We start from the raw sequence: 24913 nt of genomic DNA, 5'->3' as shown, positions 1-24913 counted from the left end.
ACAAAAAAATTAAAGAGATGAGAGAACAAGCTACAAAAGTGTCTGGGGATAGTGTTCTGGGCCAAAGGACTTGCAAGTGCAAAGGCCCTGGGGTGGAAGTGTGCTTGATGTGTTCAAGCACTTGCCTCTAATCTTTAACAGCTGAGGGGCCTGCTGGGGAAGGAATCAGACACAGACTAGTGTACTTAAACTCTCGTTAGCCTCAGGACAAGCCAGGAAGTAACATTTTGCCCACTATTCTCACCATTTTACAAACAAAGGAGTGAGAAGGGAAGTAAATGATCTAACCAGGCACAGTGGCTCATGCCTGTAATCCCAGAATTTTGGGAGGCTGAGGGGGCAGATAACTTGAGGTCAGGAGTTCAAGACCAGCCTGGCCAACGTGGTGAAATCCCATCTCTATTAAAAATACAAAAATTAGCCAAGTGTGGTAGCGCATGCTTATATTCCCAGCTACTTGGGAGCCTGAGGCAGGAGGTTCGCTTGAACCTGGGAGGCAGAGGTTACAGTAAGGCAGGATCATGCCACTGCACTCTAGCCTGGGCGACAGAAGGAGACTCCATCTCATAAATAAATAATCCCACATCGCACAGCTAAAATAGGCAAGTCTGTCTGACTCCACCTCTCTGCGGCCAGTCTCTGGCCCATCTGTGGAAATCCTAAATATTTATCAAGTGAATGAATGACTCAATCAATCCTGTACATTTCTCAAGTCCTTCCTTCCTTCTCAATGAACTCTTTTATAACTTCTTGTTATCTCTACTGATCACAGAATAACAACAACAATAATAATTCCAAAATGTCAGCTATGGACTGAGTACTTTATACAGATTATTTAATTTAGCCCTTAAATAATCCTTTGAGAAGATGCTAATATTTTTCCCATGTTATAAGGAAAAAAACTGAAGCTCACTTAGGTAAAGCAACTTGTTAGAGGTCCTACAGCTGGTAAGGGGTGAAGCTGGGATTTAAACCAAAGTCTGTCTGCTCATAAATCCCTACTTTTAATCCTGTAGTATTAGTAGAAACCTCTGACCTCAATCCATCCCCTTCCTTTTTAAATCAGAAAATGAAGGCTCAGGAAGGGCAGGTGATTTGCCCAAGATCTCACAGCATAAAGAGCTAGGAAGGCGGGTGTTCCTTTTGCTCTACTATTTCTGGGGCTGTGAACCAGGTTTCTCTTTTGGGCCTATTTCCCAGCCTTTTTGGAAGTCTTCAAGTCACCCTACTTCCCAAGGATGGTTCCAAGGAGTTCACAATCCATCACTGTCCCCCCAGCCTAAGCCTAGATGGCATGGGGCCCTTTCTACTCTCTGCTTTTCCAGAGGGCCTAAGGGCATCATAGGAGGCTGCAGAAGGGAAACTGTCTTGGATTGGGCCAGGGTGTCCCAGGAAAGGGGGAAGAGGGGAAGGAAGTGTAACAGATGCTGAGCCTCCTGCTTTAAAACTGGCTTATCAGGTGTCATTTGTTCAATAGAAACCATAGCAGATACTCCAAGTCCCTAGATCAGGAAGGGGCAGGGCAGAAGAAGTTTGTTTTTTTTTTTTGTTTTTGTTTTTTGTTTTTTTTTTGAGTCAGAGTTTCGCCCTTGTTACCCAGGCTGGAGTGCAATGGCACGATCTCGGCTCACCGCAACCTCCGCCTCCTGGGTTCAGGCAATTCTCCTGCTTCAGCCTCCTGAGTAGCTGGGATTACAGGCACGCGCCACCATGCCCAGCTAATTTTTTGTATTTTTAGTAGAGACGGGGTTTCACCGTGTTGACCAGGATGGTCTCGATCTCTTGACCTCGTGATCCACCCGCCTCGGCCTCCCAAAGTGCTGGGATTACAGGCTTGAGCCACCGCGCCTGGCCCAAGGGCAGAAGAAGTTTTTAAGAGGCAGCAGCTATAACAATAGCTTCCTGCCATCGAGGACTCACTAGGTGCTTTCTGTACATTATTGCCAATCCTCATGGTAAAACAGTGCCCCTCTACAGTGGAAGAAACTGAGGCTCAGAGAGGTAAAGTGACAGCCAAGGCCACTGTACCACATGCATCTATGGGACAGTGCACAGAGGGTCTGGAGACCTGGGTTTCTACTGTGTCTCCTTGCGCCGACCGCAACTTGCTCTGATCTGAGGTCCCTGTGTCTGTTCCAGAAGGGATTTGCTGGCTAACATCTGCTGCATGATCCAGAAGGCTGAGGGCTCCAGCTCTGCCGTGACCACCGGGCTTCCAGAAAGACTGCACATCACACTCATCTCACAAGCAACCGAAGAGAAGGGCCTGCTTATGCACTCCCAGGAAGAAAATAAAGCTATTTTCTAAATATGTGTCCCTATTTCAGGGCTGCTGCTGGCTTTGGCCTCCGGCCAGGGCAGGGCCTCTAGTGCAGGGGGTGGGAGGGTGCCCAGGCCTCAGGACTGAGAATCCTGGGGCCCAAGGCCAAGGTGGGCAAGGGGCAGGAGGGCAGCCAGCTTGGCAGTGGGCCAGGACCCCCCCTGGAGACTTGATCTTGTTTCTTAATCTTTTCCTTCCTTTCTTGGCCAGAACAGGCTGCCAGGAGAGGCAGGGGAAGCAGTGGGTGGGGCCAAGGAGATTGAGGAGTCTAAATAATGATGGTTTAATTAGCTCCTGTTTATGGGTACACAATATATGTAGACACTAGGCCTGGCCATTTGTGGGGATTATCTCACTGAAGCCTCTGCCCTTCCGTGGGAGGAAGGCCTGCTGTTCCCACTTTACTGAGGTGGAAACTGAGGGGTAGACAGAGGAAGTGAGTGACTGGGGACCACATGGCTTTTCAGTGGCAGGGCTGCCAGTGCTCCCAGGTTATTGACTCCTGAGAGAGGCAGCCACTTGATCTGGTCGGGGTAGTGGAGAGGAGGGGAGAAGCTGGGGCCTCCCCAGAGCCCTGCCTGACTTGGGCCCTGCTTCCCTGATCAGCCTCATCCCCTGTCACTGCCTGCCTCTCCCTTTGTGATCCAGCCATACCAATGACAGTGCTCATCTATCCTGAGCACAGTATGCAGACTTGAACCTTGACACATCCTGTTCCCTGTACCTAGAAAGTTGTTCCCGCCATTGCCTGCCTAGAGAGCTCTTACTCATCCTTCAAAGCCCAGCCCAGCTCTTTTCCCCTGAGTCCCTGAAAGAGTTAACCACCTGCTCCCCTGGGCTCCTTCTGCAAATGGCGATTCATCCATAAGGAGCAGGAACCCTGTGTGAGTCACCTTGGTGTCCCCAGAACCTAGCATGTCAGTTCTTAATAAATGTTTGCTATCTCTAGTTGTATTTTATCACTGAATCTTTGAGGCAAGCAAAACAGGTTTTCTTATTCTCACTCTCAAGGCAAGGAAAAGGAGGGCAAGAGAGAGGGAGTGATGGCAGTTCTTTCTTTTCCTTCCCTTCCTTTCCTCCCTTCCCTTCCCTTCCTTCTTTCCTTCTTTCCTTCCTACATGGGTCTCACTTTATCACCCAGGATGGAGTATAATGGTGCAATCACAGCTCACTGCAGCCTCATTCTTGTGGGCTCAGGGATCCTCCCACCTCAGCCTCCCAAGTAGCTGGAACATCAGGCACAAGCACAATGCCCAGCTGATTTTTGTATTTTTGAGGAGATGGGGTTGCTCCATGTTGCCTAGGCTTGTCTTGAACTCTCGGGCGCAAGTGATCCTCCTGCCTCAGCCTCCCAAAGTGTTGGGATTACAGGTGTGAGCCACGACACCTGGCAATTCCTGAGGTCCCACAGACATTCAGTAACACTGGTAGGTCTAGAACCCAGGGCTTTTCTGTACCACACAGCTCCTGGCTGACCCCCACGCCAAAGAGATCTCATCCCTACCGGACCTACCAGGGTCACCACAAGGGACCCCCGAGATAGGAGTGGGAGCCCTGGGCCCTGGTGGCCACAGGCTTTGCCCCAGTGTCCAGCTTAGACATAACTGCTGCCTGGGAAGCTGAGGGGAAACGTAGTGAGAGCAGTTGAATGGCTTTTACCCTCAACCCAGCTCTGCCTCCTCTTCCCAGATCTGTCCCTCAGCCAGAGACCCCAGTGGGCCCATTGACCCCAGGCCCCAAGGTCTCTCTGGCCCTCTCCTCTCCTCCCTGGCCGCTGTAGTTCATTATTGTGCCCTGCTGGCTCTGCCTCCTGAACAGACTTCCTGTTGCCCACTGCTCCCATCCCACGGCACAGTCCCCAGCCCAAGATCTCGGCATCTCTTGCCTGGACAGTTCCCCCTGCCCCTGTCCCTGCCCGTCCCTGCTTAATATCCAGTAGCTCCCCATTGCTATGGGTCAAGTCATCTTCACTGGGTCTTCAGCTGCATTCCCCCAAGTGCTGGTCATGTCTCTATACCATGGCACATGCAGTTCCTTCCATTAGAATCTCCTTTCCTTCCTTCTGCCTAAGAACACCTATTCGATAAAGGTGGAGTTGGTGGTTTCTGGATCCTTGTTCCCAACTAGACTCTGAGCTCCTCGTGGGGAAGGTGGGAAAGGACCACACAGATTCATCTCTGGGCCCCATGCCCAGCACAGGGCCTGACACAGAGGAAAAGCAGATGACTAGGAAAGGGAGGTATGTTCTTACTTCCATGAAGCCACCTCCCTCCCTTCACGTGCCTTAGGAGCCTGTCAGACCAGGCTGCTATTCACCCATCCCCAGCAGTTCTCTCCGAGACCTGGTCTCTCCTATCCCAAGAGGAACATCTTTATAATCCCCAAATAATGTTCATAATTATAATAGTAACAACAACTGCTGTTACTATTTGTTGAATGCTCACATGGGCCTCTTACTTAATACTCACAAGAAGTCTAAGAGATAGGTAGTTATCTCCACTTTACAGGTAAGGAAGCCAAGGCTCCAAGAGGTTAGATATCTTGCCTAAGGTCACGCAACTGGTAAACAGGAGGTACAAGATTCAAAGCCAGGCCTGGCCGACCCTCAAGCACCAGGCTGTCCAGGCTTCTCCTGTTTTCTGTTATCTTTTCTCTTTAAACTCTAACAGCAGCAGGCCTGGGTGGGGGTGCAGCGTGTGTGTGTGAATTTATTCATCTGACAAACACGCCAGTAGCTCCCACCAGCCCTGTACTGGTCACTGGAGATGGACAAAGAGAATTTAGATGTGGACTCTGCCTCCCTGGGGGAGATAGAGTTTCACACTAAGAATTTGGGCCGTACGGCCAGGTGCGGTGACTCACACCTGTAATCCCAGCACTCTGGGAGGCTGAGGTGGCTGGATCACCTGGGGTCAGGAGTTTGACAGCAGCCTGACAAATATGGCAAAACCTCATCTCTATTAAAACTATAAAAATTAGCCGGGCGTCGTGGCACATGTCTGTGGTCCCGGTTACTCAGGAGGCTGAGACAGGAGAATCATTTGAACCCGGGAGGCGGAGGTTGCAGTCAGCCAAGAACACACCACTGCTCTCTAGCCTGGGCAACAGAGGAAGACATCATCGAAAAAGTAAATAAATAAATAGAATTTGGGCCTTGGAGTGAGCTTGGGTCTGAGCCCCAGCTGCAACCCTAAAGAACTGTGGAATTCTGAGTGACTCACTTGACTTACCCAGTGCCATGAAGCGGGGATGATAATGCCTGCTTAAGAGAGTCTCCTAGGTTGCTAGGAGGAGTGCATGAGACAATGTGTCTGAAATAGCACATAACCTGCCCAGCCCCTAAGAAACAGCCAATAAATGGCAATAATATACATGATGACTAGAGAGTCCCGGGCTCCCTGGGCCACGGTGGGATGTATTTCTCCAGGGCCCTCCCTAGAGCCACCTCAGCCAGAGCCAAATAACAACAGGGATAATAATGCCTAATCTGCCTATTTTCTAATTAAACAGTTCTTCAAGGGAGGTGTCTTTTAATAACCCTACTTTACAGGTAAGGCAACCGAGGCAGAGAAGGGGTTACAGAACTAAGTCACACAGCAAGAGTGGTTGAGCTGGAACCTCCACTCAGCTCCTCCCACACCAGGCAGAGCCCAACCCTAGTCCCAGGGCCCCCTGGTCAGCCTGCTGGGAAGTTCAGGGGCTCCTGGGATTCCAGTCCCAGCTGGGTGAGAAGTTAAAAGTAGGCTTGTAATCCTAGCACTTTGGGAGGCCGAGGCGGGTGGATCACAAGGTCAGGAGTTCAAGACCAGCCTGGCCAACACAGTGAAACCCTGTCTCTACTAAAAAATATAAAAATTAGTCGGGCATGGTGGTGGGCACCTGTAATCCCAGCTACTTGGGAGGCTGAGGCAGGAGAATCGCTTGAACCTGGTGGAGGTTGCAGTGAGCCGAGACCACGCCACTGCACTCTAGCCTGGGCGATAGAACTAGAGCCTGTCTCAAAAAAAAAAAAGGAAAAAAGTAGGAGAATGGAGCCAGAACGAGGAACACTTAGTCCTCTCCCAGAATTGTAAAATAAGCCCAGAGCTGGGAAGAAACAACAATTACCAAATGGGGCGCTGTGCTGGGTTCTTCTCACCGACTCCTTCCCACACCTATGCGGGGAAAGTGTTGAGATATATACAACACAGATGAGTTCTCCAAGACTCAGAGAAGAGCATGCCTTGTCCAGGGTCACACAGCTAGGAAAGTGGCAATACTAGAAGGGCAGAGTCCCTTCCCATCTCTCCCATTCTGCCCCAGATCTTCCCAGCTGCCTCTCTCTTCTGATGAAAACTAGAGGCTCGCTGGGTGTGGTGGCTCATGCCTGTAATCCTAGCACTTTGGGAGGCCGAGATGGGTGGATCACCTGAATTCAGGAGTTCAAAACCAGCCTGGCCATCATGGTGAAACCCCATCTTTAAAAAAAAAAAAAAAAAATTAGAGGCTCTATCACTCCCTTCCAGGAAGTCCAACTGCCTAGGCCCCTATCTGTGCTGATTGATACATGTTGGGTTCTTGGCCCCTTACTAAGTGCAGATGACCCAGAGCTCACTTTACCAGAGCCCTGGTCCCCAAGAAAGTCAGTCTATTGAGCAAATAGGTGATTCACATTCACTGAGCCCCTATCATGCTGGGCTCTTTATATCCATTAGCCATTTAATCCAAAACCAAGCACATTGATAGGTGAACCATAAACAGTCAATAAATATCTTCATTCCTTTGGAAACATTCATTAAGCACCTACTATGAGCTACTACACCCTAGGTGTCAGAGATACAGCAGTGAATAGATGAACAAAAATCCCTGCCCTTGTGGGGCGTACATGAATAAAAGAACAAATATACTTGTGTCCCATAAGTATTCATTTTCTTATTTTGCAGACATGAAATTGAGATGCAAAGAATCACCCAGCTGTAAGTGACAGAAAACGATTCTATTCCAAGCCAGTCTGCCCCAAAGGCCTTTGCATTGTACTATGTGACCAAAAAATCAGTACCCAGTGTGTTTAATTTGTAGGCCCTGCTTGTGGTAGGACAATAACTTCACAGATAGCCCTATCCCAGCGTTTCTGCCCCTACCCCCGGGCATCTCTTTACGCTTCCCAGCAGCCTCAGAGCCACAGGACGCACATTAAAATCAGCTCACGTGGCAGTCGTTAAGTCAAACCATTACTCACCCAGAAGCAGCCGTTGGGGGTCACGCAGCCAGTCCAGGAGAGGCCATGGAGCCATCACCGCAGTGGCACATGGAAGCAAAGAACAGCAGTGAGACACACGGCACAGCCGAGAACAAGCCCTTGGGGGCCCTTCTTCAGCCAGGGCCTGGGCCAGGAGGGAACCCTGCCCTCCCTCTGCCTGTGGGGTCTTGCTGGGGCAGACACCCTCGTCAGCAATAATCTGATAATCCACCCTCAGCTCATCAGGCCTCCAGGTCCCAGCCCACTAGAGGCAACAGAATCCCTGTGAACAAACATTAACTGAGCACCTGCTGTGTGCCAGGAGTTGGGGATACAGTCTGAAGAAGACAGACATGCCCCCTCCCCTTATGGAGCCTACAAGGCAGTGGGGAGACAATTATGTAAATACCGAATTACAGCTGTGATGAGTACGTCAAGGAGGAGACTTTAAGAACCTGGGCCAGCCGGGCACAGTACCTCACACCTATAATCCCAGCACTTTGGGAGGCTGAGGTGGGAGGATTGTTTGAGCTCAGGAGTTCAAGACCAACCTGGGCAACATGGCGAAACCCCATCTCTACAAAAAGTACAAAAGTTAGCTGGGTGTGGCTGCATGCCGATATAGTCCTAGCTACTTGGGAGGCCGAGGTAGGAGGCTCCCTTGAGCTCAGGAGGTTGAGGCTGCAGTGAACTGTGATCACCCCGTTATACTCTAGCCTGGGTGACAGAGTGAGACCCTGTCTCAAAATAAAAGAACCTGACACCTGTAATCCCAGCACTTTGGGAGGCCGAAGCAGGCAGAACAATTGAGGTCAGGAGTTTGAGACTAGCCTGGCCAACACTGTGAAATCTCACCTCTACTAAAAATACAAAATTAGCCAGGCATGGTGGCAGGCACCTGTAATCCTAGCTACTCAGGAGGCTAAGGCACAAGAATTGCTTGAACCTGGAAGGCAGAGGTTGCAGTGAGCCAGATCACACCACTGCACTCTAGCCTGGACAATAGAGTAAGACTCTATCTTGAAAAAAAAAAAAAAAAAAAAAGAGCGTGGGCAAATCCTGACTTTACTATTTATGGCTCTACCTTTTGTGACATTGGGACCATTTTTTAAATTTCTCTATGCCTCATTTATTCATCTGCAAACTGGAGATAGTATTAATAGCCACCTTGCAGGGTTGATGTGAGGATTACATGAGTTAATACATGTAAAACATCTGGAACAATGCTTTTTTTTTTTTGAGCGTGGGGGGCGGGGCGGGGGACAGAATCTCGTTCCTGTTGCCCAGGCTGGAGTGCAGTGGCGCTATCTTGGCTCACTGCAACCTCTGTCTCCTGGGTTCAAACGATTCTCCTGCCTCAACCTCTCAAGCAGCTGGGATTATAGGCAGCCACCACCATGCCCAGCTAATTTTTTGTATTTTTAGTAGAGACGGGGTTTCACCATGTTGTCCAGTCTGGTCTTGAACTCCCGGCCTCAGGTGATCCACCTGCATCGGCCTCCCAAAATGCTGGGATTACAGGTGTGAGCCACCGCTTGCCCAGCCAGTGGTGTTATTCTTAGGTCTTCTCTCCAGCACAACCCCAGGATAAAGAGGAGCTGTCACAAATGCTCTCCACCACCACAAACACACACACAGAACTATATCTTTGGACTGAAAAATAACCAGCAACCACATTCTCACCTGATTCTATAAATGCCTCACCTCCTTTAACCTTCACAAAAACCCAGGAAGTGGCCAACGGAGAAATTATTACTATTCCCACTTTAAAGATGAGGACAGTGAGGTGAAGGGACTCTTTCCTGTGTCCTCAGGGGTGACACTTCACACCTCCAAGCCTAGTTAAGTGGCCAACCCAGGATTCTAGCTCACATCTGCCTGGATTTTGTTCTCCGAGTTTTCTCTTGATTTGTTTCCTTTCAGTCTCTAGGTACTGGCTGCACAGACAAGCCTTTGAACCTCTCCAACCCCAGTCTCTTCACCTGAATGGCTGTCAAACAGCTGGCCAAGGATCCAAGCTGTTCCTGACCCAAACTCTTCCTTCACAGACTCAGTCGCTGTCACTCCAAGCCCTCTTCTTACCCTTTATCCTATTGCTGACCTCAGCCACTAACCCAGGGGTCAAGGAATGTCTACACTCATTTAAGACTATGCTTTACAGATGGGGAAACTGCGGTCTAAAGTTGGCCACATACCCAAGGTTGCCTTTCAGTGCCCAGTCTTGCACCTGGGCAGTAGCTGGGTGTGGCTGCCCTCTGGGGAAACCCCTAGTGGGCCCTATCTGACCTGCACATTGCTCCCTCTGCCCCTTTCTCTCTACACTGGGCCCAGGGGCCACCCAACATAGGCAGCACAGCTTGTTCCCCAGCTCCCCAGCCTCAACATCCCAGAGCTCAGAGCTTACTCCAGCAAGGGTCAAACAGCTCCACAAGTAAGGGCTGAGCAATGTGGGCACCTCAGCACCCATGGGGTGGAGGCTCCCACTCTTAGTTAAGTCTGGGCTTTGGAGTTGAACCTAAGTTCAAATCCCAGCTCAGCCATTCCCCAGCTTTGTGACTTTGGTCAAGTCTGTTCACCTCCCTAAACTCGTGCAAAACAGGAAGAATATTTCCCTCATGAGGTTGTAAGGATTGAATGAGTTAATGCAGCATATTAAAGGCTTAGAACAGAATGCTGTGCATAGTAATTGCTTAACAGGCAGTGGCTGTAACTGTGATTAGAGAACACAGGCCAAGAACAGGACCTGTGGGCCCATCATACCCAGCCTTCACCTCGTTCCATCCTATCCCCTCATGTGGGGTGAGGGTAGGGGGTAGACTAAGTCCCAGACCAGGTCCTGAGGCTATAGTAATAGGTGCTAGAAGACCCATGGAGACTTTAGACTTATCTCCCCTACTCATTTCAAGGAAAGGGAAACTGAAACCCAGAGAAAAAAGTGACTGGCCTGCAGTCTATAAAGAAATGGAATCCTGTCCCCTTTAATAAATATCAGAATCAGCCAGGCATGGTGGCTCATGCCTGTAATCCCAGCACTTTGGGAGTCCAAGGTAGGCGGATTACAAGGTCAGGAGATCGAGATCATCCTGGCTAACACAGTGAAGCTCTGTCTCTACTTAAAATACAAAAAAAAATTAGCTGGATATGGTAGCACTTGCCTGTAGTCCCAGCTACTCGGGAGGCTGAGGCAGGAGAATCGCTTGAACCTGGGAGGTAGAGGTCACAGTGAGCCAACAGCATGCCACTGCACTCCAGCCTGGGCAACAGAACAAGACACTATCTCAAAAAATAAAAATAAATATCAGAGGCTGGGCGCAGTGGCCTGTGCCTGTAATACCAACACTTTGGGAGGCTGAGGCGGGTGGATCACAAGGTCAGGAATTCAAGACCAGCCTAGTCAACATGGTGAAACCCCATCTCTACTAAAAATACACACCCCCAAAAAAATTAGTGGCACATGCCTGTAATCCCAGCTACTTGGGAGGCTGAGGCAGGAGAATGCTTGAACCCAGGAGGTGGAGGTTGCGGTAAGTGGAGATAGTGCCATTGCACTCCAGCCTTAGTGACAGAGCAAGACTCCATCTCAAAAAAATAAATTAAATAAAAATAAATAAATAAATATCAGAATCAGCCGGGTGTGGTGGCTCACGCCTGTAATCCCAGCACTTTGGGAGGCTGAGGCAAGCAGATCACCTGAGGTCAGGAGATCGAGACCAGCCTGGCCAACATGGCAAAATCCTGTCTCTACTAAAAATACAAAAATTAGCCAGGTGTGGTGGCAGGTGCCTGTAATCCCAGCTACATGGGAGGCTGAGGCAAGATAATTGCTTGAACCTCGGAGGTGGAGGTTGCAGTGAGCCAAGATTGTGCCACTGCACTCCAGCCTGGGTGACAGAGTGAGAGTCAGTCTCAAAAAAATTAAATTAAATTAAATTAAATTAAATTAAACTAATATCAGAATCTTAGGCCCCGGGAAAACTCTGAACTCCCCTATCCCCAGGAACTGTCGTCCAGAGTCATTCTGCAAATCCTTAACAAATCTGAGGCCACCATAACTCTATGGTGAGTCGTCTGTGAGTATCCTGTTCAGCTCTGCGTCTGGCAGACCTGTATGTGGTGCACAGCAGGTGCTCAAGAAAGGCTTAGAGAATAACCAAATGAAGTTCAGTTTGGTTCCACACGTCTGCTTAGGATTCCTTTCCAGGAGTCTCTCCTTGCATCTCCCCTCCTCACTCCCACCCCAGCCTCAGTATCACCCTGCAGCCTAGGTTCCATGAGCTGGGCCCACCTCCAGCCAACAGAGGTCTGGGCCTCCATGGGGCCTGCACAGCGTCAGCAGCTTCCTAGCCAGACTGGGATGTTTCTGCCCAGCACGGCCAGCCAGGCTGCTGGCCATGGTCCATTCTGCAGAGAGGGTGCCTACCCTGCCCTGCCAGGGCTCCACCCACACTGGTCTAGGGAGTAAGGTGGCCTGGGAGCTTCTGTTGGCACCTGGGACCTACAGGAGGGAGGCTATCCCTGGTCTAGGAGGTGCAGGGATGGGCCAATCAGGAGACAGCTGGGTGTGGGGCCTCCTGGCCTCAGTGAGTGCCACCCACATGCCCAGGTACTCCACCCATGCCCCATGTTGCTGGGACCTGGCAGGTGGTACCTGGCTCTCCTGTACATACAGGGGAAACCTCAGGGCTTCCCCACTCCATTCCCTTCTTAAAACACACTACTGGCCGGATCTCAGACCAGGTATCGTTCCAGTCTGCATACACATTGCCTTATTTGATGTTGCTTATGCCTGCAAGGTCCAGATTATTGACAAAGGACAGCCTGGAGCTCAGAGAGGTGAAATGACTCATGCAAAGTCACACAGCAGGAAAGTGGAAGGGTCAGGGTCCAACCCAGTTCTGCTGAGTACAGAGCCTACTGGGCACTGGATGTCCCCTTCCCTTCCTCCCTCCCTCTCTGCTCCCTTCAGCTTCTGGCTCCCTTTCTTCTCAAACCTCCTACCTCCTTCTGCAAAGTTCCTCCCCGCTTAGAATTAATAATTCCCGGCTGGGTGCAATGGCTCACGCCTGTAATCCCAGCACTTTAGGAGGCTGAGGCTGGCAGATCACAAGGTCCGGAGTTCCAGACCAGCTTGACCAACGTGGTAAAACCCAGCCTCTACTAAAAATACAAAAATTAGCCAGGCATAGTGGCGGGCGCCTGTAATCCCAGCTACTCAGGAGGCTGAAGCAGGAGAATCACTTGAACCTGGAAGGGAGAGGTTGCAGTGAGCCAAGATCACACCACTGCACTCCAGCCTAGGTGACAGAGCGAGACTCCGTCTCGAAATAATAATTCCTGCCTCACACCTGCTTTAACATCTTATTTACAGTTATTTCTGAGGTGTCTGTCTGACACTCCTCTGGAGAGCCTTAAAGGCAAGGAGTGACCTCAGGAGGTGCTCCTTAGACTTGAGGGTCTGTCATTCTATCCCACCCCGCTCCCCAACATGCAGAAGTCCCTTGGGCCTCCTCCTACTGATCCCCTCCCCGCCCCAGCCTCCTGCCAAGACCATCTTCCAGGCCTGGAACTGGGTGGAGGTAGGGGGTTTGCTGAAGCTCCCCTGGCTCTGGCCCCTCCCCAACCCCTCCCGCTCTCCTTCAATAGCTGAGGACCTGACCCCGACGAGACACTAGACAGCTCTCACAGGGATTCCCAGCTGCCCTAAGCCCAGCCCCAGCCAGGGTCTCCCCAAGCCTCCTCCTTCTGGAGGAAAGGGCTTCAGAGGCGGAGAGGGGGCAGTCCGTTCCGGACCCAGGAGCTATGGGTCCTGGAATCACCTTCCCCAACCCTCCTCTCCCCTCCCCACTTCTGGATCGAGCTTGGACTCGGACTCGGGTAGGTCTGGACAGGTCCCTGCCTCCAACAAGCTGGAGGGGAAGGGTCCTGTCCCACCCTGAAGAGGTGGGGCCTGCCGGGAAGTGTAGGTGAGGGCCAGACAATTCTTGATGAAAGACAGGACAAGAGACAGGCAGAGACAGCCAAACAGAGACGAGAGATGAGAGACACAGGGAACCGAGGATGAGAGCGAGCCGGAGCCTGAACCGGACAGAGAGACCCGGGAGACCCAGACAGAGGGAAGTCCCCTAGACCAAGCCTGGCAGGGAGGGTGTGGGGCTGGCGCGGCGGCCGGGGCCACCCTGGCGGGCACAGCCGGCGCCCCAGCTCGCGGGTCCCTGGGTCCGGAAACTCAAAGTCAGTTATGTAAGGGCGGGAGCGGGGCGCGGGGCTCCAGGCCAGGTAGCCCCCTCCTGCTGCGCGCCGCCTGCCCGCTCCAGCGCCGCTGCGGGCCCGGCTGGAGCCTGCGGGGCTGGGCGAGGCGGGTCTAGGGGGCGGCCGGGGGCTGCGCCGCCCTGCAGGGACCCGCGAGCGGGGACCGAACCCAGGACCCCCGCCCCAGACAGCCAGGACCGGCCGGACCCGGACGTGTCTAGCTCCGGACCCGAGCTCCCGGATCCCCGCTCCAGATTCCCGCGCCCCTCCCTGCACCCCGAACTTCAAGACGCCCAGACTCCTTTGGACCCCAAGTTCGGATTCTGAAATCCGGGACCCCTGGACCCTTCAGCCCCGGGCCCTTCGACCCTGGTCGCCTCTCCCGGGACGGTCGGAGCCCTTAAGGGTGGGTTCTTCTGGCCCTCACCCTGTCCCTCCCGGGGACGGAGGGTCGCCCCCCAGGTGGTCCAGGCTCACCTGGGCTGGGTGCGGCGGCGACCGGGGCCGGGCCGGGCCGGACCGCGCTCTGGCTCCGCGCCGCTCTCGCCCTTTAAGAGGTTCCTGCCACTTTGCCCCGCCGGGGCCTCCACCTGCACTGACAGGGCAACTCCAACGTGAGACTCCGCCCCGCCCGCTGGGCCCTCTGATTGGCGCAGGCAACTGCCGGTCAGCGGGGCGGGGAGTGGGAGGCCGTGGCAGAGGAGTGCAAAAGTCTCTGCCGGGAAGGGGCGGGGGCTGCAGGTGAGGCCTGGTCCGGCGGGGAGGCTGAACTGGGGACTGCTCTGATAGACCCCAGAGATCAGGGGAGGGAAGGGGAGGGAGTTCCTGGATTGACAGGTGTGACGTCATATGACAAAAGTGTGATGTAATTTGCCACGTGGTGCTGCCCTTAAGGGCACTAGGTAGAGGGGTTGGTCAGAGGGGATCTAGGGAAGTGACCCTGGGGGGGCTTACCTGGATCACCTGTCCTACCACTTCATCTGGCGTGACTTTGAACCAATCACTTCTCTGGATCTGAATTTCCTCAACTGTAAAGGTTACAATGTTTTCCTGGGAATTAGCGATTAAGTTAAATGTCAAGCACAGGCCTGGTACACAGTAGGCATTCTGTAAATGTGACTTCTGGTTCCTCTCATGCCCACCTTGCCACTCTTCTCTGACTCTTCCCCTCCTGATGGTCCCCTCTATCAACACTGGCAGGGGCTTCCATGGTCACTGGCCGAAGACTCATCCCCTCACTCCCATTTCAGGCCTGGGCTGGCTTACATATGCCCATGACAGGAAGCTCACCAGCCCCAGAGTGGCCTCTTTCATTCAAAACCAAGCCTGACTCTTCAAAAGTTCTTCATCACAGAATCATAGGATCATAGAATATTCCAGGCCAGAGCACCATGGAAAACTAATCCTTTCTTTGGACAAACATGGCAAACCCAAGCTGCTGAGGACAAAGGCCTTCCTCTGAGTGTAGTGATCTTCCTATTAAATGGGCTAACTCGACGGCCTGTGTTCCAATCCCCAACACTGCCCCTTCCTGAGTTACTTTGGCCAAGGTACTAACTCTCTCCAAGCCAGTTTGCTCCTCTGCAAAGTGAGGTTAATAAAAGTATTTTCCTCAAGGGTTGTGGCAAGAATTGAATGAGAGAATCCATGTGAAGTGCTAAGAAAGGTGCCAGTCCCAGGGTAAGCCCCAATAAACATTAGCATTTACTATAATTATTGATGTTATTGTTATATTGATACAAAACTGAATTAAAAGTCATACACTGATTGACTCCTCCCCACTCCCTCCCACCCCCCCCACAGCTCCCCATACTCCAAATTCACTGAGGTTTTCTCTGAGTTAGGTCCTGTTTGAGGCTTCAGGGCCCTGGTTCCTGCCTTTAAGGAGCCCGTAGTCTAGCACAGGAAGGTCAGACTGAGCCCTTAGACCTGAGAGAGGTTTTCTGATCGAGGGAGGTGGGCTCTAAGGCACTAAAGAAGCGTTGGATCCTTTGACCAGAAATCAGGACACTTGAGACCCTTTCAGTCCCTATACCTGTGAATTCCCTGGGAAAGGCTGGCACACACGCACACACACACACACACACACACACACACACACACAAAACCAGGCTTCCAAGCACATTGATGTACTTTCACTTGCCTATATCACACCTGCCCACCAGACAGTATTGCCAAGGGGTTATGAGGTAGGGATTTGGAGGCGAGTAAGTCTGGGCTTTGGGCCTTGGGGCAAGCTACCCCCTTTCTGGGGCAAAATGGGATTAATAATACTACTAACTGGATGTGGTGGCTCACGCCTATAATCCCAGCACTTTGGGAGGCTGAGGTGGGTGTATCACCTGAGGTCAGGAGTTCGAGACCAGCCTGACCAAAATGGAGAAGCCCCGTCTCTACTAAAAATACAAAAAATTAGCCCGGCATGGTAGCGCATGTCCGTAATCCCAGCTACTCGGAGGGTTGAGGCAGGAGAATCACTTGAATCTGGGAGGCAGAGGTGGTGGTGAGCAGAAATCATGCCATTGCACTCCAGCCCTGGTAACAAGAGCAGAACTCCACCTCAAAAAAAAAAAAAAAAAAATAGCACTAACTTTATATAGAGCTGCTGTGATGATTATATGAGAGTGTGTGAAAATATATTTGCAAATACTCAGTAATGAATCTAGTAGTATTTTTTAATTGCTCTCACATGTACTCACTCACCCAGGAGGGAGCAGGCTGTGAACTCTTTGATTTGGCCTCTGCAAACAGTGGCTCCTCCCCCAACCCCATCCCCACCCCTGAATCAATCAAAGGGCTGGGGAGAGGAAAACTCCAGCAGTCAGGTGGATGGGGTGATTCTAGAGAGCTGCTGTGGGCCCTGCCCTCTCCGGGCTGAGGCAGCCACGTGGCTCTAGCTCTGTTGGGCTGAGCTGCCTGTGGGTGACTCAGCAGTGCCAGTGCCTGCCCCAGCCTGATAAGTGTGTGTGTGTGTGTGTGTGTGTGTGTGTTTGGGGGGTGGCCAGGAAGGGCTCTGCGTTTCTGAATTTGTGCATGGGTAGTGCATTTGGGAATATGTTTGTGATCCTGTATCTCCTGTTTCTGTGCATTTTTGTGTATGGGGGGGGGGAGGTGTTTTAGTGCTTGTGAGGGTGTGCCCATGTTTGTGAGTTTGTATAGAGGGTGTGAATCTGTGTCTGTCTGTGTCCTATAAACAGGTTGTCCCCTGGGTCTCAGGCCCTGGGACCTAGAGAGCTCTACCCTGTTCCATGGCCCCTGGACCCCAGCACCTGTGTGTGTGTTTCTGGTTGAGGTGACTTGTGCACTTAGGGTGGGTGAAGGCCTTGTGTGGCATTGTCAGTCACTGAAGCAGGGAGGCTGTCACTACCTGGACTTCAGGCCCCTGCCCCACGGCCTCTGCCAGTGACATCATAATCTTCACCTCCATCCCCAGACTGCAGGGAGCACTTTGCTACCTGAGATGCACCCGTCAACAGTGACCTCTTGAAGAAGCCGCTCATATTTAGTGATCCTGGTTCTTTTACGTGCATTTGCTCATTTTATCTTATTGAATTTTGACAGCCAAAAATTTTCTAAAGAGCTTCTGAGGCTCAGAGAGCTAAAGTGGCAATCCAAGGTCACACCACTCTTTTTTTTTTTTTCTTTTGAGATGGAGTCCCGATCTGTCGCTCAGGCTGGAGTGCAGTGGCGTGATCTCACTGCAACCTCTGCCTCCCGGGTTCAAGCAATTCTCTTGCCTCAGCCTCCCGAGTAGCTGGAATTACAGGCACAGACCACCATGCCCAGCTAATTTTTCTTATTTTTAGTAGGGATGGGTAAGTCATAGAGGGTGTGAAGGTGACAGGCAGGGGGCAGCTTTCCTCCCTTGGCTGTGCATTCAGTTCCCGGGGGCCTGTGGGGCCCTGATAAGCTTGAGGGGTGGGGGAAGGAACCTGTTTGTGTCTCCCGCTCCTCCTCTGAGAAGGCCCGGGCCTCCAGGAACTGCTTATCCTGCCGGAGCCTGGGCACTCCCAGCAGCTTCAGATGGGCTTGAGGTGGGTGATAAAGAAGCCGAGGAACAGACGGGGTGGGGGTGGGGGCGTGCACACGTGGGAGCCTCTGTTCCTTCAGCAGCACTTCATTCAGCATATTATTAAAAGGTAAGACTGACAAGGGGGAAGAGAGTCACAAGACCAGGCCACAGAAATGGCAGAGAGGGAGGGAACTCTCAGGCCTGAGCCAGGGGGTGTGGCCCTGGCGGGTTTGAATCCTGACTCCACCATTTACTCAGCTTAGGACTTCCTCCTAGCCTGTCTTCTCATCAGTCAAATGAGGTAATGGCTCTCACCCTGCCTGCTTTTCCCAGACCCGAGATACTAGAAGGGAAAGGGACTTGTAAAGTGTGGATCATGGATGTTCCTGCTGTGACTCCTGGCTTCCTACGAGGAAGACTCTAAAGTAATTGCATGCCTAGATCCCAGAGAGGAGAAAGTGATTCCATCTGAGGGAGTAGGGAAGACTGCCTGGAGGAGGTGACCTACCACCTGGACTTTGCCCACTAATTTACTACATGGTAATGAGAGAGGGCATTCCAGGTGGAAGAACAGCCTGCACAAAGGCTTGGAGGTAGAAGAGTGAAGGTGGACTCTGGGAACAGAAAATGGTTCGGGATAGTTGAAGCACAGAGTGAATCATGAGACCAAATTGTGGAAAGCTTCAAATGCCAGGATGGTCAGTGAGTCTTTGAGATAGAGGAAACTGGAGTTTGGCAGTCACCTGGGGATAGGTAAAAGGACAGTGAAAATTGGTAGGCCGTGGGTCAGCGACCCCTCTTCAGGAGGATGGATTTGAAATTTGGGGCCAGGCGCAGTGGCTCACACCTATAATCCCAGCACTATGGGAGGCCAAGGCAGGCAGATCACGTGACATCAGGAGTTTGAGACCAGCCTGGCCAACCATGATGAAACCCTGTCTCTACTAAAAATACAAAAAAAAAAAAAAAAAACATAGCCAGGCGTGGTGGTGGGTGCCTGTAATCCCAGCTACTCACTGAGGCAGAAGATTCACTTGAACCTAGGAGGCAGAGGTTGCAGTGAGCTGAGATCGCGCCACTGAACTTCAGTCTCAGCAACAGAGCGAGACTTAAAAAAGAAAAAGAAATTTGGGGAAGATCCTCAGGAGGTTGCAGAGCCCTTCCAAGGGAGAGATGGGAGTTAGTAGGGATGGAGAAAAAGTCAAGTCAGACACCACAGCCCAGGGAGGGGCCCATTCATGGGCCCAGAGGATGCCAACAAATGAATGCTGAAGAGCTCTGAAAGGCCCCATTGCCCAGGAGTCCCTTGGCTTTGCTGCAGGGTGGGGCAGGGACCAATCCTATCAGGAGAACCCCTTCCCAGGGGGCGTGACATCTCCGAAGGCCTGGTTGAAACAGCAAGTGCTGTCAATGATTGTTGGTGTATTATATACGTGCCGGTGCGTCACTGACCTGTTTTCACAAGATACCCCGATTTTATGGATGAATTAAATGAGGCAGAGAGAGGTGATCTACTCACTATCACACAGCGAGTACATGACAAGGCCAGGATTTGAAGGCAGTACTCACTGTTTGCAGGAAAGGACAGGAGAGAGCTGATGGAGGTGTTGGGACAGCTGAGATTCTGGCTATGTGGGACTCTGAAACCTGGAATGAGCAGGTGCCAGGAAAATGAGGGAAAGACGGTGTCTGCCGCCCCCTTGAGGTCATGGAGCTGCTGGGGCGGAAGTTCAGAGCTAAGCCTTCCAGGCTGCCAGAGGCTGAGAGGGGAAAGGTGGGTGCCTTTAAGTGTGCAGGTGGGCACTCGAGGCAGGAGGTGATAGTGAAAGGGGGGCTTTCAAGTGGGCTATCCTGGATTGTAACTTCACAGCTTGCCACAACTTGCTGTGAAACTCTAAGTAAGTTCCTTATGTTTGCTCTTTTTCTTCTCTGGGGCCTTTGAGAGGATTAAAAGAGATCACCATTGGCTAGGCAAGGTGGTTCACACCTGCTAGCCCAGGACTTTGGGAAGCAAGACGGGAGGATCCCTTGAGACCAGCCTGGCAACACATGCAGACCCTGTCTCTAAAAGCATAAAAATACGCCGGTCCAAATCTAGCGAATTATCTCAATTGATTATTCGGTCAGTTACAGATCAAATTCCTTGTTCTACTCTTTCCCTCATTCTCACTACTGCACTTGACTAGTCTTAAAAAAATTAATAAATAATGTAATCCCAGCACTTTGGGAGGCCGAGGCGGGTGGATCACGAGGTCAAGAGATCGAGACCATCCTGGTCAACATGGTAAAACCCCGTCTCTACTAAAAATACAAAAAAATGAGCTGGGCATGGTGGTGCGTGCCTGTAATCCCAGCTACTCAGGAGGCTGAGGCAGGAGAATTGCTTGAACCCAGGAGGCGGAGGTTGCGGTGAGCCGAGATCGCGCCATTGCACTCCAGCCTGGGTAACAAGAGTGAAACTCCGTCTCAAAAAAAAAAAAAATTAATAAATAAAAATAAATTTTAAACATAGGCCAGGAGCACTGACTTATATCTGTAATCCCAACACTCTGGGAGACCAAGGCAGGAGGATTGCTTCAGCCCAGGAGTTCACGACAGCCTGGGCAACATGATGAAACCCCAGCTCTACAAAAAATACAAAAACTTAGCCAGATGTGGTGGCATGTGCCTATAGTCACAACTACTCAGGAGGCTAAGATCGGAGGACCGCTTGAGCCCATGAGGTCGAGGCTACAGTAAGCTGTGACTGTGCCGCTGCACTCCAGCCTGGGCAACAGAGCAGACCCTGTCTCAAAAATAAATACAAATTTAAAAAGGAGATCATCTTTCATCCTATTAAGCCCTTCCACAGCCTTTATTGTCTCTTTGCAATTGGGAAACTGAGGACCCAATGGGCAGATCCAGGATTGTGGGGCCTGAAGCTTGTCTGGAGGAGGGGTCTTCTTAAGGTAAAGAATGTAAAATTAAGAATACAAAAGGCCGCCAGGCACAGTGGCTCACAACTGTAATCCCAGCACTTTGGGAGGCGGAAGAGGGCTGATCACGAGGTCAGGAGTTCAAGACCAGCCTGAGCAGCATGGTGAAACCCCATCTCTACTAAAAATATAAGTATTAGCCAGGCATGGTGGCACATGCCTGTAATACCAGCTACTCGGGAGGCTGAGGCAGTAGAATCATTTGAACCTGGGAGGCAGAGGTTGCAGTGAGCCAAGATTGTGCCACTGCATTCCAGCCTGGGCGACAGACAGAGACTCCGTCTCAAAAAAATAAAAGACTACAAAAGTCCTGTGGCCACTCAAAGCCAGATGACACAGTGGGAAGGAGGAGGAGTAGAGGGGGTGGAGACAGTGGGCTTACTTCACTGAGGTTAGCATGGTTTACTTTTCCAAACTGTAAGGAAACATGTGATCTCATAAACACAAGGCTGAGGCCCCTCATAGGGCCTGTGCAAATGTGGGGCTGCCCCTGGGCCTGTGATGTCTCTGGCTCTGTGTCCCCACCCAAATATCATGTTGAATTGTACTCCCATAATTCCCATGTGTTGTGGGAGGGACGAAGTGGGAGATAGTTGAATCATGGGGCAGTTTCTCCCATACTGTTCTCATGGTAGCAAATGATAAGTCTCAGGAGATCTGATGATTTGATAAGGGAAACCTGTTTTGCTTCGCTCTCATTCTCTTTTTTTTTTTTTTTTTTTCACAGAGTCTCACTCTGTTGCCCAGACTGGAGTGCAGTGGCACCATCCTGACTCACTGTAACCTCCACCCCCCGAGGTTAAGTGATTCTCCTGCCTCAGCCTCCCATGTAGCTGCAATTACAGGTGCCCACCACCATGCCCAGCTAATTTTTGTATTTTTAGTAGAGACAGGGTTTTGCCAAGTTGGCCAGGCTGGTCTCAAACTCCTGACCTCAGGTGATCCACCCACCTCAGCCTCCCAAAGGGCTGGGATTACAGGCTTGGGCTAACACACCCAGCCTTGACTCTCATTCTCTTTCTTGCTTCCGCCATGTAAGACGTACCTTTTGCCTTCTGCCATGTGGAGTCCATTAAACTTCTTTTTTTTTTTAAATGGAGTTTTGCTCTTGTTGTCCAGGCTGGAATGCAATGGCACAATCTCAGCTCACCGCAACCTCCGCCTTCCAGGTTCAAGCAATTCTTCTGCCTCAGCCTCCCAAGTAGCTGGAATTACAGTCATGTGCCACCACGCCCAGCTAATTTTTTATATTTTTAGTGAGACCAGGTTTCTCCATGTTGGTCAGGCTGGTCTGGGACTCTCAACCTCAGGTGATTTACCTGCCTCAGCCTCCCAAATTGCTGGGATTACAGGCATGAACCACTGTGCCTTTAGAGTCTTGCTCTGTTACCCAGGCTGGAGTGCAGTGGCAGGATCTTGGCTCACCTCCACCTCCTGGGTCCAAGTGATTCTCCCACCTCAGCCTCCCCAGTAGCTGGGACTACAGGTGCACACCACCTTGCCTGGCTAATTTTTGTGTTTTTAGTAGAGATAGGGTTTTGCCGTGTTGGCCAGGGTAGTCTCAAACTCCTGACCCCAGCTGATCCACCCACCTCGGCCTCCCAAAATGCTGGGATTACAAGTGTGAGCCACCGTGCCCGGCCCATCTCCTCATTTGTTAAACACACTCATTTTACAGTGTTTTTAATTCATTTAATTGAAATAGCTATTAGGACTTTTCATGTGCCAAGCACTGCATACGGCACATGGAATTGAGAAAACAAATATAACAGCTGTAAGGGACAGCAATGCCTGACATATAATGAACAGTTAGTCAATGATAATTCCCCACCCCACCCCACCTCCCTTATTCGTGTCCCTCTTTCAGGAACCAGTTCCAGTGCACAGCTTCCAGGGATGAGCAATGGAGGACAGAATGGAAGAGAGCAGGAACTAAACAAGGATGCTAATGCAAGATATAGCCGGTAGGTGGCAGCAGCGTCTGTGAAATCCTAATTTCGGGCAGCCTTGCCTAAATTTCTCCCAAGCCGTTTGTGTGCACGTGTATGAACACAGGTGTACAGGTGTGCATGCGTATGGGTCAGGTGTATGGGTCACAGGTGTACAGATGTGGGCCTATTTGCATGTGGCTGTGAGGCCTGTGTGAACCGCTTCCCGCCGCCCCCACTCCCTAAAGCAGCGGCCTCTTAAACTTTTGGGTCCTGGACCCCTGGAGCATCCAATGAAGGTTTAGGATCCTGCAGTTAGGTTCAAGGTTCGCATTCCATTTTAAAAGGCTCTGGAATCAGCTGTGGACTCCTTGAACATTATTCTGGGTAAGGAAATACATCCAAATGTATGTGTGTGTGTGTAGGGGGAGGTTGTTCTTTTTAACTCAAAGATATAAATAATTATTTTTTAAATTTTTGGATCGGGCGTGGTGGCTTGCACCTGTAATTCCCGCCACTTTGTCAGGCGGATCATTTGAGCCCAGGAGTTGGAGACCACCCTGGGCAACATGGCAAAACCACGTCTCTACCAAGACGGATTCTCTCTTGTCGCCTGGGCTGGAGTGCAATGACTCAGTGTCGGCTCACTGCAGCCTCCGCCTCCCGATTTAAGCGGTTTTCCTGCCTCAGCCTCCCAGATGACTGGGATTACAGGTGCCCATTACCACGCCGACTAATTTTTGTACTTTTTAGTAGAGACGGCGTTTTGCCACGTTGGCCAGACTGGTCTCGAACTCCTGAGCTCAAGTGACCCACCCACCTCGGCCTCCCAAAGTGCTGGGATTATAGACATGAGCCACCGCCCCCAAATCGTTTGTTTGTTGGTTGTTTGTTTGTTTTTTGAGATGAAGTCTCTGTTGCCCAGGCTGGAGTGCAGCGGCACGCACGATCTCGGCTCACCGCAACCTCTGCCTCCCGGATTGAATTGATTCTCCTGGCTCCACCTCCCAAGTAGCTGGGATTACAGACAGGTGCCACCACTGCACCCAGCTAAATTTTTTGGTATTTTTAGTAGAGCTGGGATTTCGCTATGTTGGCCAGGCTGGTCTTGAACTCCTGATCTCAGATAATCCGCCTGCCTAGGCCTCCCAAAGTGCTAGGATTATAGGCATGAGCCTTTTTTTTTTTTTTTTTTTTTTTAATAGATGAGGTCTCACTCTGTCACCAAAGCTGGAGTGCAGTGGTGCAATTTTACTCACTGCAGCCTGGAACTCCTGGGCTCAAGGGATCCTCCTGCCTCAGCCTCCATAGTAGCTGAGTCTATACGCATGTGAGCCACCATGCCCAGGTAATCTTTACTCACTTAAAAAAAATTTTTTTTTAAATTTTTTTCGACCTTTACTCATTTTTTAAATGAGATTGTTTTTTCCTGTTGAGTTGTTTGAGTCCTTTGTATATTTTGGATATGAGTGCCCTGTTTGCAAGTATTTTCTCCCATTCAGCAGGTTGTCTCTTCACTCTGTTGATTGTTTCCTTTGCTGTGCAGAAGCTTTTTCGTTTAATATGGTCCCATTTGCCTATTTTTGGTTTTGTTGCCTGTATTTTAGGGGTCTTATTCATAAATTATTTGCCTAGACCAATGTCCAAGAGAGTTTTCCCTGGTTTTCTTCTAGTAGTTTTATAGTTTTCAGTCTTATGCTTAAGTCTTTATCCCATTTTGAGTTGATTTTTGTACACAGTAAGAGATGGTACAGTTCCATTCCTCTGCCTGTGACTATCCAGTTTTCCTAGCACCATTTATTAAAGAGAAGGCCTTTTCCCCAATGTCAGTTCTTGTTGGCTTTGTCAAAGATTTGTTGGCTGTAAATATGTGGCTTTATTTCTGGGTCCTCTATTCTGTTCCATTGGTCTATGTGTCTGTTTTTATGTCAGTGCCATGCTGTTTTGGTTACTACAACCTTGTAATATATTTTTAAGTCGAGTAACGTGATACCTTCAGTGTTGTTCTTTTTGCTCAGGATTGCTTTGGCTGTTTGGGCTCTTTCTTGGTTCAATATGAATTTTAGGATTTTTTTTTCAAATTCTGTAATGAATGACGTTGGTATTTTGATAAGGGTTGGATTCAATCTGTAGATGCTTTGGGCAGTATGGTCCCCAAATGTTAATAGAGTAAGGAGCTATGGGTGATTCCCCCCCTTTTTTTTTTTTTTT

At 50.7% G+C, this 24913-nt stretch overlaps 1 protein-coding gene across 4 annotated transcripts in view; it reads right to left on the bottom strand.

Annotated features, from left to right (window-relative positions):
* Positions 1–14411, bottom strand: part of EPB41 (erythrocyte membrane protein band 4.1) — a 220493-nt gene extending 206082 nt beyond the window's left edge. For 2 of the 4 annotated variants that reach the window (XM_017534791.2, XM_037740733.1), the window contains exon 1: positions 14265–14411. The gene's annotated coding sequence lies outside the window, so the exon portion shown is untranslated. Of the gene's footprint in view, positions 1–7538; positions 7893–14264 lie in introns of those variants that run through there. The other 2 variants (XM_017534786.2, XM_017534785.2) reach the window with 2 other exon arrangements.
* Between the last annotated feature and the right edge of the window lie 10502 nt (positions 14412–24913).

Source organism: Cebus imitator, unplaced genomic scaffold, assembly GCF_001604975.1.
Source record: "Cebus imitator isolate Cc_AM_T3 unplaced genomic scaffold, Cebus_imitator-1.0 Scaffold87, whole genome shotgun sequence".
In the NCBI taxonomy this organism is placed as follows: domain Eukaryota; kingdom Metazoa; phylum Chordata; class Mammalia; order Primates; family Cebidae; genus Cebus; species Cebus imitator.
This window is presented reverse-complemented; position numbering and strand designations above follow the sequence as displayed.